Source organism: Triticum dicoccoides, chromosome 7A (assembly GCF_002162155.2).
Source record: "Triticum dicoccoides isolate Atlit2015 ecotype Zavitan chromosome 7A, WEW_v2.0, whole genome shotgun sequence".
Lineage (NCBI taxonomy): Eukaryota > Viridiplantae > Streptophyta > Magnoliopsida > Poales > Poaceae > Triticum > Triticum dicoccoides.
The window spans coordinates 719,001,658-719,012,875 of NC_041392.1; positions in this window are offsets into that span (position 1 = coordinate 719,001,658).

Below are 11,218 nucleotides of genomic sequence, written 5' to 3' on the forward strand. Positions count from 1 at the left end.
CCTCAATTCTTTTCTCCGATCTATACACACACGAGGTGTTCAACATACATAAAATCTCTCCCGTTCTCTTCGTCAAGCTGGTCGGCCGACTGGCTGTACGTCTCCACGCAACTTCAGGTAATCAAGGTGAGGTTTATGTTTGTTGTATACAGGTACAAGGAGCAGGCAGAAGCCGCCGGCAAGCACGCATGGAGATGCCGCCGAAAGTCTGGCCCTTGCCCTTGTGAAGATTGGATCGCCCATCTGAAAATAAACAGGTACAAATCACACGGTGAACAGGGTTCATAGAATACAAAGAGGCCAACAAGTCAAGGTGAACAGGGATCCGATTTATGGTGAAGTCCCCATATGTCAGTAGCACACTCATGATCATGTGGCGATCGAGTGATGCATGGAGAAGTAATTCCGTGTTCTAGATGGATCAGATCTAGGACGAGGTGTCGCATATAATGGCATACTCAAGATCATGGGCGTACAGGATTTGCACCACGTTTCTTAGAGGAGACGGTGTGGCGGAATCGGAGCTCGGTGACGACGCGCCCGGGACTCCCTTCCCCCTTCATGGCGTACAGATCTTTGGTCGAACCAAAGTTTGCAGCAACACAGTACAAGACCGGTCCCTCCTTCGAGGGTTGCACCTACCGTGGCGAACAGGTCCCTGGCGTATAGGTTCACGGCGTCGCCGGCGTACAGGTCACACTTTGGCGTAGCACCAGTCCAACGCGACGCGGCCTCTACAACGCCACCTTTCCACGGCCTCGTGAGGCGGCCCCCTTTGTCTTGGCGGACCGCCCAATACACGGCGTCTAGCCGAGACGAGGTGCCAACCACCCCGGCCACGCCCATGTGAGCGCGCGTTGGTTTTTACACTGACGCGGTCTCTCCAAACCGTTACACCCGCAAGGCGTAGCCCCTTGAACACCCCGATGAAGCAACAGGTCATCAAGAAGTTTGAGCCGACCGCGACTCATGCTACCCCAACACCAACTACTCCAACGCCGCCAAGACCGACGAGGCACGACGGCGAGGGCGGGCGCGGCCACCACTAAGGCCACGTCACTTGCGGCGCGTGTACCAACGAGGACACGGGCTCTGCCGCTGCCCACACACACATCACCATCATCACGCATGGAGGACGAGAAGCGAAGACGACGAAGACGACAACATAGCTTAATCGGAGGTATCTCGCGGAGCAACCCGCGGGAGTAATTAACCGGAAGCCTTCCGAGGCCCCAGGAACCAGGAGACCGCAATCGCCATAGTCAGGCTGGCCGCGCTAGTAGGCCACGGAGCGCACTTTTTCTTTACGGGATCTTGTACTTTTGTTTCTCCAATGAGATTAATGAAATACTCGTTTCCCGCATCCTTTTCTTTGTGTACTACTGTACACTGGCACGCCCGCAATTTTTTATTTTCCCTGGCGCGTAGAGAGATAATAACACGATAACCATTGTTGTTTGTTATTATTTTTCGTGTCAAACACCTACGGCTGTCTTTTTTTTCTAATCTAATCATCTCCCCCCTGATTTTAAAGGGGTGGGGCCGGGCCTTATTTTGTTTCAATCAAATTAAGTCACGTATGCGGGAGCACGGATGGGAGCATGGGAAGGGAGCAGGCAAGTCTCGTCCGCAACAAACAAACTTAAATCAGGCACGCAAAATTCACACATATATAAGCGCTCATTAGGAAACCAAATTAACAAGTTTACACCGGCCGGACAACACTTAAACATAAGTAAAACTAAACTAAACGGATAAGGGTGGAAGAAAGCCCCTTCTCCTTGCGGTCGGCGGTGCTGCTTTGACCCTCCGTGTAGGTGTTGGAGGCAGAGGCATGCCGTTGTCGGAGCTGGATCCGTTGCTAACGTCCGAGGCGTCGTCTAAGGAGATCTGCCCAGCCAGCCTCCGGAGCAAGTGCTGCTGCTCCATGGTTTGCCGATGCGCCTTCGCCTTGCCCGCTGCAGAATACTGACAGTGAGCAGTACTACACATTCAGAACGCACATTGGCTGTACAAATGCTGGTCAACTCATAAACTTACTGTGCAGCTCTGCAATTCGTCGTTGACATATACTTCCTCAGTCTCAAAATAAGTGTCTTGACCTTAGTATAACTTTACACTAGAGTTAGTATAAAGTTGAGATATTTATTTTGGAACGGAGGGAGTAGTTTTTTTTGTTCTCATTTTTCAAAATTTGTCCGCGCGTTCAACAAATGTTCAAAAATTCTTAAATTTGTTCACGTTGAATAAAAATGGTCGCATTTTCCAAAGTGTTCAGAATTTTGAAATTAGTTCCCATTTTCAAAAAAGGTCAAAGTATCAAAAAAATCATGTTCCTAAATTGTTCGTATTTTCTTGAAAGTTCAGTGTTTCAAATTTTGTTCTCATTTTTAAAAAAAAATTCAAAATGTGTTCCAATTTTTCAGGATTGTTCATGTTTTCAAAATTTTGCTCAAAATGTTGAGAAATGTTTGCATTTCAAAAAGTATTCAGTTTAAAAAAAGCATGTTTGAAATTCTAAATCTATGGCTATTCCTAGTTCTTCAAGTACCGCTCTACTCATTATGAATGCTTGGCCCGTGCATTGGTATGCCACTGCGTCCGAGAGCATAAGGTCGTCTTGTGTTCGACTCCCAGCCACAGCACTAATCATATATACTTAAAAAGTTCACCTTCATTATTTGATTTATCTCAACATACAGCATAAACACCTCAGCATTGAATCACATCCAGCCATGTCACACCTCATGCAGTCCCACCCAAGCCCATCTCCTTAGGTCTGACCAAATATTACTAGAAAAAAACGAAATCTTTAGGATTTCTCGAAGGAAAACGTTCAAAATAATCTGACTTACGTTTCTCTCGCGCAAACCGCCTGGAGCGAACGACGCGTGTCCCGCCCAACACACCGCTCGCAACCACCCTCCAGCCTTATCTCTTCGGCTCCACACGTTCTCCCCCACTCGTTTCTTCTTTTTCCCCCTTCTTGTGTCGTCAGAAGCGAGAAAAAGGCCTGAGGTTGGTGCTGGAGCATGAAGGAGGAGGTCGGAGGCTGGCGCCGCTCTTCGCCGGTGTTGTAGTGCAACACGGGGAGGCCGGAGGCGGGTGCCGCTCATCGTCGGAGGGAGTTGCGTCCCCGTGGATCTCTCAATGGCGGCGGAGGTGTTGTGCGGCACAAGCGGCACCGCGGACCCCGTGGAGCTCGCCGGTGTGGTGCTACAATGGAGCTCTCGCACGGCGGCTCCTGGTGCTACGTTGCGGCGCTCACCGGCAGGTTGTCGAGCTGCAGTGCAGCGCTCGGTGCCTGAGCTCGCCGACGCTCTATGTGCAGCACAAGCGGTGATGCGACCCCCGTGGGGCTTGCCGGGTGCGGTGCTGCAATGGAGCTCTCGCCGGCGGTTCCCGATGCTCTGTTGCAGTGCTTGTCGGTGGGGTCGAAGCTGCAGTGCAGCAGCTCGGTACTCCAATGGAGTTCTCGCCGGCCGCTCCCGGTGCTCCGTTGCAGCCCTCGTCGGTGGGGTCGAAGCCGCAGTGCAGCACCGGTGCTCTAGTGGAGCTCTCGCCAGCCGCTCCCGGAGCTCCATTGGAGCTCTCACCGGCGGCTCATCGGAGTTGTGATGCAGCGGCCAACGACTCCCGGTGCTCCAATGGAGCTCTCGCCGGTAGTTCTCGGAGCTGCGATGCAGCAGACGGCGGCGGCTCCGGTGTTGCAACGCAGTGCTTTGCCCCGGCGGCAGCCACGATGCTTTTGTTGAAACGTGATGTCCTTGTATTTATTTCCGACTGATTCTCCTCTTATCTCTAGCCTTGTATAGATTGATCTCTAGAGATATTGTAGAGTTAGTTGGCTTGTCACGCAAGACACCTCTTGTATATAATGTAACCGACTCCGATGGAATACAATTGAGTTGCATCCTATAGTCTTCTACATGGTATCAGTTTTACCGTGATCCTATCGCTTCCGCAACCCGTCGCCGCCGCGCCTAGCCCTAGCCGCCGCCGCGCCAACTCCTCCTGCCGCCGCCGCCGCGCCTAGCACTCGCCGCCGCCGCCGCCTCTACTCCCGCCGCACCCTCTCCTCCTGCCGCCACCTCTCCCTCCCAAAACCCTAATCGCCGCCACCGCTCCTCTGTACCTCCTATAGCCGCCGCCGCTCTACCCCTCTCACCCAAAAACCCCAACCATCTCCATGGCCAAACCCTCTGCCTCCGACGCCGGCTCCTTCTCCGGCACCACGTTTGCCTCCGATCGCCTCAACGAGATCCACATCAAGGACCATGTTCCGGTCATCCTCAACCTCGACTCGCCGTCCTACAACGCATGGCGCACGTACTTTGCGCTATTGTTCCGCTCCTACCGTCTCATCGAGCACGTTGACGGGAGCGTCGCCTACACCGACATGAAGGACGACGACGAGTGGCTCGCTGTGGACGCCTGCATCGTCAAGTGGCTCTTCCTCACCATCTCTCCCGGCATCTTCAACATGGTGAACTCCCGCGATCCGTCGGCGTACACCATGTGGACACGGCTGTGCGATCTCTTCCTCGGCAATCAACTCCAACGCCGCGTCTTCCTCCAAGGTGATTTTTTCACCATGCAGCAAAACGATCTTTCGATCGACGAGTACTGCACACGGATGAAGGTTCTTGCAGACGAACTCCGCGATGTCGGCATGAACATCGACGACTCCGTCCTCCTCACCAACCTCCTTCGCGGCCTCCACCCCGACCTCGGCCAGTCCGCCGCCAACCTCTCCCTCCTCACGCCGACGTACGCCAAGGCGGTCACGTACCTTCGCATGGAGGAAAAGCGCCTTCGTCACGCGGCGCGGCAAGCTCCTCTCGCCACCCTCCACGCCGGCACCACCAAGGGCATCCCCGCCCTCCCGCAGCCTCCTCGCGCCGCGGCTCCACCACCGCCCGCCGCCCCTGACCAGGGCCGCCAGAAGAGGCGGGGAGGTCGCGACGGCCGCGGCCGCAACGGCGGCACCCAGCCCCGCCAGGCGGCCCCGCCCGCTCCTGCTCAGGCCGCGGCGCCCCCGCCCTGGCTCACGGGGTACAACCCCTGGACGGGGGTGGTGCACGCCTACTCGATGCCTCTTCCGCGGGCACCCGCTCCGGGCATACTTGGCCCTCGCCCGGGTCTTCATCAGGCTCTCCTGGCCGCGCCCGGAGGTCCCGGACTCGGCGGTCCTTCGGCGTACACCGGGGCCATGGCTCCCGGTGCTGCTTCGTCATCCTCCTACGGCACTGCACCGACCGGCTACACCTACGACCCGGCGCTCCTAGCCGCCCTCCACGCCGCCCCTTCCCCAAGCAACTACTCTGGCGGCGGGGACTGGTACATGGACACAGGCGCCGCTGCTCATATGGCGTCCAACCCCGGTATCCTCTCTCGTGTCTCCCCGTACCCTCTGTCTTCTCGCATCGTCGTCGGTGATGGATCCACTCTTCCCATCACCCACCACGGTGCATCCTCCCTCCCTCTCTCATCATCTTCCCTCCCTCTCCATAACGTACTTGTGTCTCCATCCTTAATCAAAAATTTATGTTCTGTCCGCACTCTTACTCGTGAACATCCTGTTACTATTGAGTTTGACAAACATGGTTTTTCTGTCAAGGATGCCCACTCCCGGAAGGTTCTGCACCGATGTGACTCCCCCGGCGATCTTTACCCGTGTGGCCAAACGACAAGCAGTGGTCCCGTCGCCCTCCACGCCGATGTGTCTCTCTGGCATGCTCGCCTTGGCCATCCCGGCGCCGACGCTCTTCATAAAATTTTGCAGACTTTTCCCTTTTCATGTAATAAATCGGCAGCACACACTTGGCATGCCTGTCGCGTAGGAAAACACGTTCATTTGCCGTTTTCAACTTCATCCTCCATTGCTACTTTCCCTTTTGATGTTATTCATTGTGATGTGTGGACATCTCCCGTGCCTAGCAATTCGGGTTTATCATATTACCTTGTCATTCTGGATGATTTTTCTCACTTTACTTGGACCTTTCCGTTGCGCCGCAAATCCGACGTCGCTTCCTCTCTTCATGCCTTTTTCGCCTATGTTGCCACCCACTTTCACCGCACCATTGCTCACCTCCAAACCGACAACGGAAAGGAATTTGATAACCTCGCCATTCGCACTCTTTTATCCTCTCATGGCACAATTTTTCGTCTCACATGTCCATACACATCTCAGCAAAATGGTCGTGCCGAACGTGTTCTCCGCACTCTTAACGAGAGTGTTCGCGCCTTGCTCTTCCACGCACACATGCCGGCGAGGTTTTGGCCCAATGCCCTCGCCACAGCTACTCTTCTCCTTAACATCCGGCCTTGCAAACCCCGGTGGAACTACACCCCTCATCACCTCTTATTTGGGTCACCTCCGTCATACGATGATCTTCATGTTTTCGGTTGCCTTTGTTATCCCAATATCACCGCCACGACACCGCACAAGCTTGCGCCTCGCTCTATCGCTTGTGTTTTTCTTGGCTACCAACCAAACACCAAAGGTTTCCGTTGCTACGACCCGGAGTCCCATCGTGTGATCGTGTCTCGGCACGTGTATTTTGATGAGGTTGTTTTTCCGTTTCAGCAGGCTGCATCGCGTCCCTCGCCACCTCTGGACGCCTCTCCTCGCAGGCCTCGTGGAGCCCTTGCGCTCCCACCGCCTCGCCGTTCGGGCGCGGCTGCGCCTTCGTCGCGTGCTGCCTCGCCGCCCTCGGCGTTCCCTCTGCCGACTCAGGAGGAGTCGGCCTCCCCGGCCATGCCGGGCCCCCGCCTCTTGGCTCTGGAGGAGTCCGTTCCCCCGGCCTCGTTGGGTCGTCGCCCCCCGACTCTGGTGGAATCGGGCGCCACCCCAGCCGGACCATCAGGGGCCTCGTCGGCTCAGGCGGAGCCGGGCTCCTCTGCGCCCACATCGTCGACCGAGCGTGCGCACTCCGGCTCCATGTCGGCTCTGGAGGAGCCGACCCTCTCGGCCCCGTCGGCCGGGCCCTTGACACCCGTCACAGCGCCGGCTTCTTCTTCGTCATCTGAGCCGGTCGCTGTGGTGCCTCGGCGTCGCGGTCCACGCCCGCCTCCTCCGCCACCTCACCATCATATGGTGACGCGTGCCAAGGCCGGTGTGCACCAGCCGAACCCGCGCTACCACAACCTCAGCGTCACGACCCTCTCTCCGGTTCCGCGATCGGTGCGTTCTGCGTTGAGTGATCCGCATTGGACCGCCGCTATGCGAGCTGAGTACGATGCTCTCGTCGCCAACCGGACCTGGACCCATGTTCCTCGTCCTCCTGGAGCCAACATCATCTCGGGCAAGTGGGTTTTTCGTCACAAACTCCATCCGGATGGCTCACTGGATCGGTACAAGGCTCGCTGGGTTGTCCAAGGATTTGCACAACGTGCTGGCATTGACTTCTCTGAGACTTTTTCTCCGGTCGTCAAACCCGCCATGATTCGTGTGGTGCTTCAGCTGGCTGCTTCTCGTCACTGGCCTGTCCATCAGCTCGACATCAACAATGCTTTTCTGTATGGCCATCTTCAGGTGCGAGTCCTCTGTCAGCAGCCGACTGGGTTCGTTGACCCTCAGCGGCCGGATGATGTTTGTCTGTTGTCCCGGTCCTTATATGGCCTCAAACAGGCTCCGCGCGCTTGGTACCAGCGCATCGCCGGATTCCTTGGTCTTCTTGGGTTTCGCAGCACTACATCTGACACGTCCATGTTCGTGCTGCATCGGGCTGATCATGTGGCTATACTTCTGCTCTATGTTGATGATATTGTCATCACTGCCTCCCGCACGGATCTTCTTCGCGACATCATTGGTCGCCTCGGTTCTGAGTTTCGACTGAAGGATCTCGGCGCATTGCACTTCTTCCTCGGCATTAATGTGCGACGTGATGACACTGGGTTCTTTCTGCATCAGGGACAGTATGCTCTTGATCTTCTGGACCGTGCCGGCATGACTGACTGCAAACCAGCCGCCACACCTGCTGAGGCCAAGCCGAAGCTCTCAGCCTCCGCCGGCCAGCCTGCCACCGACGCTGCTCTTTCTCGCAGTATTGTGGGCGCCCTTCAGTACCTCACGCTCACCAGACCAGACATTCAGTTCGCAGTCCAGCAAGTTTGCTTGCATATGCACTCGCCTCGTGATGTCCACTGGTCTTTGGTCAAGCGCATTCTTCGGTATATTCGTGGCACTCCGACCTACGGTCTTCGTCTCCGTGCATCCGCCTCGACTGAGCTCCTCGCTTATACTGACGCGGATTGGGCTGGCTGTCCAGACACTCGTCACTCCACGTCTGGATATTGTGTCTTCTTCGGTGACTCCTTGGTCTCTTGGTCCTCTAAACGGCAGCCCACTGTTTCCCATTCGAGTGCTGAGGCCGAGTACCGTGTTGTCGCCAATGTTGTTGCGGAGACTTGTTGGCTTCGTCATCTTCTTGGTGAGCTTCGGATTTCTCTTCCGAAGGCTACTGTGGTCTTCTGTGATAACGTATCGGCCACCTATCTCGCGGCCAATCCGGTGCAGCACAAGCGCACTAAACACATCGAGCTCGATGTTCACTTTGTCCGCGAGAAGGTTCAGTTGGGTCAGCTCCGTGTACTTCATGTACCGACCACCCAACAGTTTGCCGATATCATGACCAAGGGATTGCCTACCGCTGCATTCCAGGAGTTCCGTTCCAGTCTTTGCATCGCCGACGCCGACGCCGACGCCGACGCTTTGACTGCGGGGGGGTGTTGAAACGTGATATCCTTGTATTTATTTCCGACTGATTCTCCTCTTATCTCTAGCCTTGTATAGATTGATCTCTAGAGATATTGTAGAGTTAGTTGGCTTGTCACGCAAGACACCTCTTGTATATAATGTAACCGACTCCGATGGAATACAATTGAGTTGCATCCTATAGTCTTCTACAGCTTTTGCAGTGGCGGTCTAGGCGGGGATCGAAGGGATGGCTGATGCGGTGCGGGAAGGAGGGGACAGGGAGGAGGATGGCGTGTCTGCGTTGACTTTTTTTAAGGGCTGAGATATAGCAGATCGGATGGCTGGCGACCCGGCTTATTTCTCTGGGAAACCAGCCGTTTGATTTGTAGCAGCCGCCTTTCTCGAAACGTATATGCCAATACAGTTCAACGAAACAGACGGCTGTTGGGTTAACTAAAACCCGAGACGACCCCTGACCCAACGTTTTCTCTTCGACTTAACAGACAAGGCGTTTAAGGAGCCTCCCAATGCGTCTTCCTTTACTTCCCCACACATCTCATCTTCCCACCCCATCTCATGAAGCAAATCTAATCCAGTTGCAATTGCAACCACCGAAATTGAGATTCACCACGCGCGACTTCATAATCGGACCAAGATGAGGTTCAGTGCTCCTCCACCGCGGGGCGGCTCGACCAAAATATCGCACACCCGCAGCGCATCCTGGGCAGCCCGCATCAGCTTAGATCCGCCGTCCCCATGGGCTTCACCCGCCAGCGGCTGCCCATGACACCCCACCTCGAGCCGGTGTGGTGCCACCAGCAACCTTGTCGCCGCCCATCGTACAACCCTCATCCCCCTCCCTTCGCTCTGGTCTGCAGTGCGGCGAGCCGGTCGGCATGGCGTACTGTTGGAGATGAAGAAGAGGGTCTATTTGCACCACGGAGAGTACCCATCTGTTCTCTCAACATCTATCACCACCTGAAGTATGCAAACAAAACTGTATCATGGGTATTATGTTGCAAGGTAAATGGATAATGCCTGACTATTTCCTGAATTCCTCTTACATTATCGAGTCTGAAGGTAACTGTTATTTTATATATATTGCAATTGCATATTAAGATTGAATGATCTGCTCTGCTGCGTTTCATTCATAATAATCTGTGCATTGGGTTTTCTTTAGAGAATTTTGGATCTATACTTCCAGGAGCAGTCCATTGGTTGGTATCTTTGTCTCTATTATATTTCAATTTTCCAATAGTGTTTTAATTAAAGAGGGAGGAATGAATGAAGCAGAAGATTGAGTAAGTTCAGCAAAGGCATCCAAGATTGCCCCCTTCGTGGTCAGAATCATTGCCATATCCATGGTGATGGCCATGCACTATGCCCCGACACTTTCTGGTAAGAAAATGATCAGTAACATATCATAATAGTCGTGTGTTATTTTTCTCATGGATGGTTATCAATGCAGTTCATAGAGAGTAAGGTGTCATTTCGCAAAAAAAAAAATGAGAGTAAGGTGTCATGAAGTTGTGATACATTTAGCTTACTGTGATTGCTTACCAAACGTTGGTAAATAAAAAAATGGAATCCACAATATTATATCATACGTACATGTATCAGTTTGCATGGAATAGTGTGTTATTTTCATGAATATTCTGCAGGGCACTCTATTCTGTTGTGCTAATGTGCTATCTGCCCTTGCTTCAAATTAATGAAAATCAGTCGTTTAACTAAAAGTATGTCAAATTCCATGATTATTTGGTAGTTGCTTGCATGTGATTGCTATTTTGAACTGCATGGGTAATTTGGATCTCAGTGCTTTCCTCTGTATAAGTTCTCATGCTCTTCTTAAATAATGCAGTGCAATTTTTTACGTTTGTCTCGGAGAATTGTTTAATTGCTAATATATGTCTAATTGCATGAAAGTTCAATACATGGCCCTCATAAAATATATAGTGGCAGTTAGTTGTATTCTAACTAAATTGTTCATTCTTTTATAGATGACAAAAATACTTCACACTGATGAGTGATGAGGATGGTTCCTCATATGGAGTGCCAAGGATCAGGACTAGCTGTAACACAAACCCAAATTTAAGTATCCGGAGCACTTTTTTATCTACTTAGTGTTATTTCCTTTGTATTAAGACTCCATATGCATGGAATTCATTATGCACAAGTGGCAATCCCTGATACAGTGAGCAAATGGTTTCCTTCATATTATTATGTGTTACCCAACATTATATAAGCTTTTCTCTACAAAATATTTATTTACACATTCCCGCAGCAAAACGCGGGGTGTCATCTAGTTTTTGGAATTTTGCATACCACAGTCGTGTTGTTGGGTCGGCCCATGTGGCCATTTGTGTGTGCGTCCGGCTGCTAATTGCCGCAAAACGCGGAAGATAGGAGCTCCCATGGTGAAGAGCTTCTAAATGGTCCTCACGGTCTGACCTGTCGGGCCTCCTTTTTGAGGGTAAGTGCCGCCGCTTTATTTAATTTAAGGTCCTCAAAACCTGG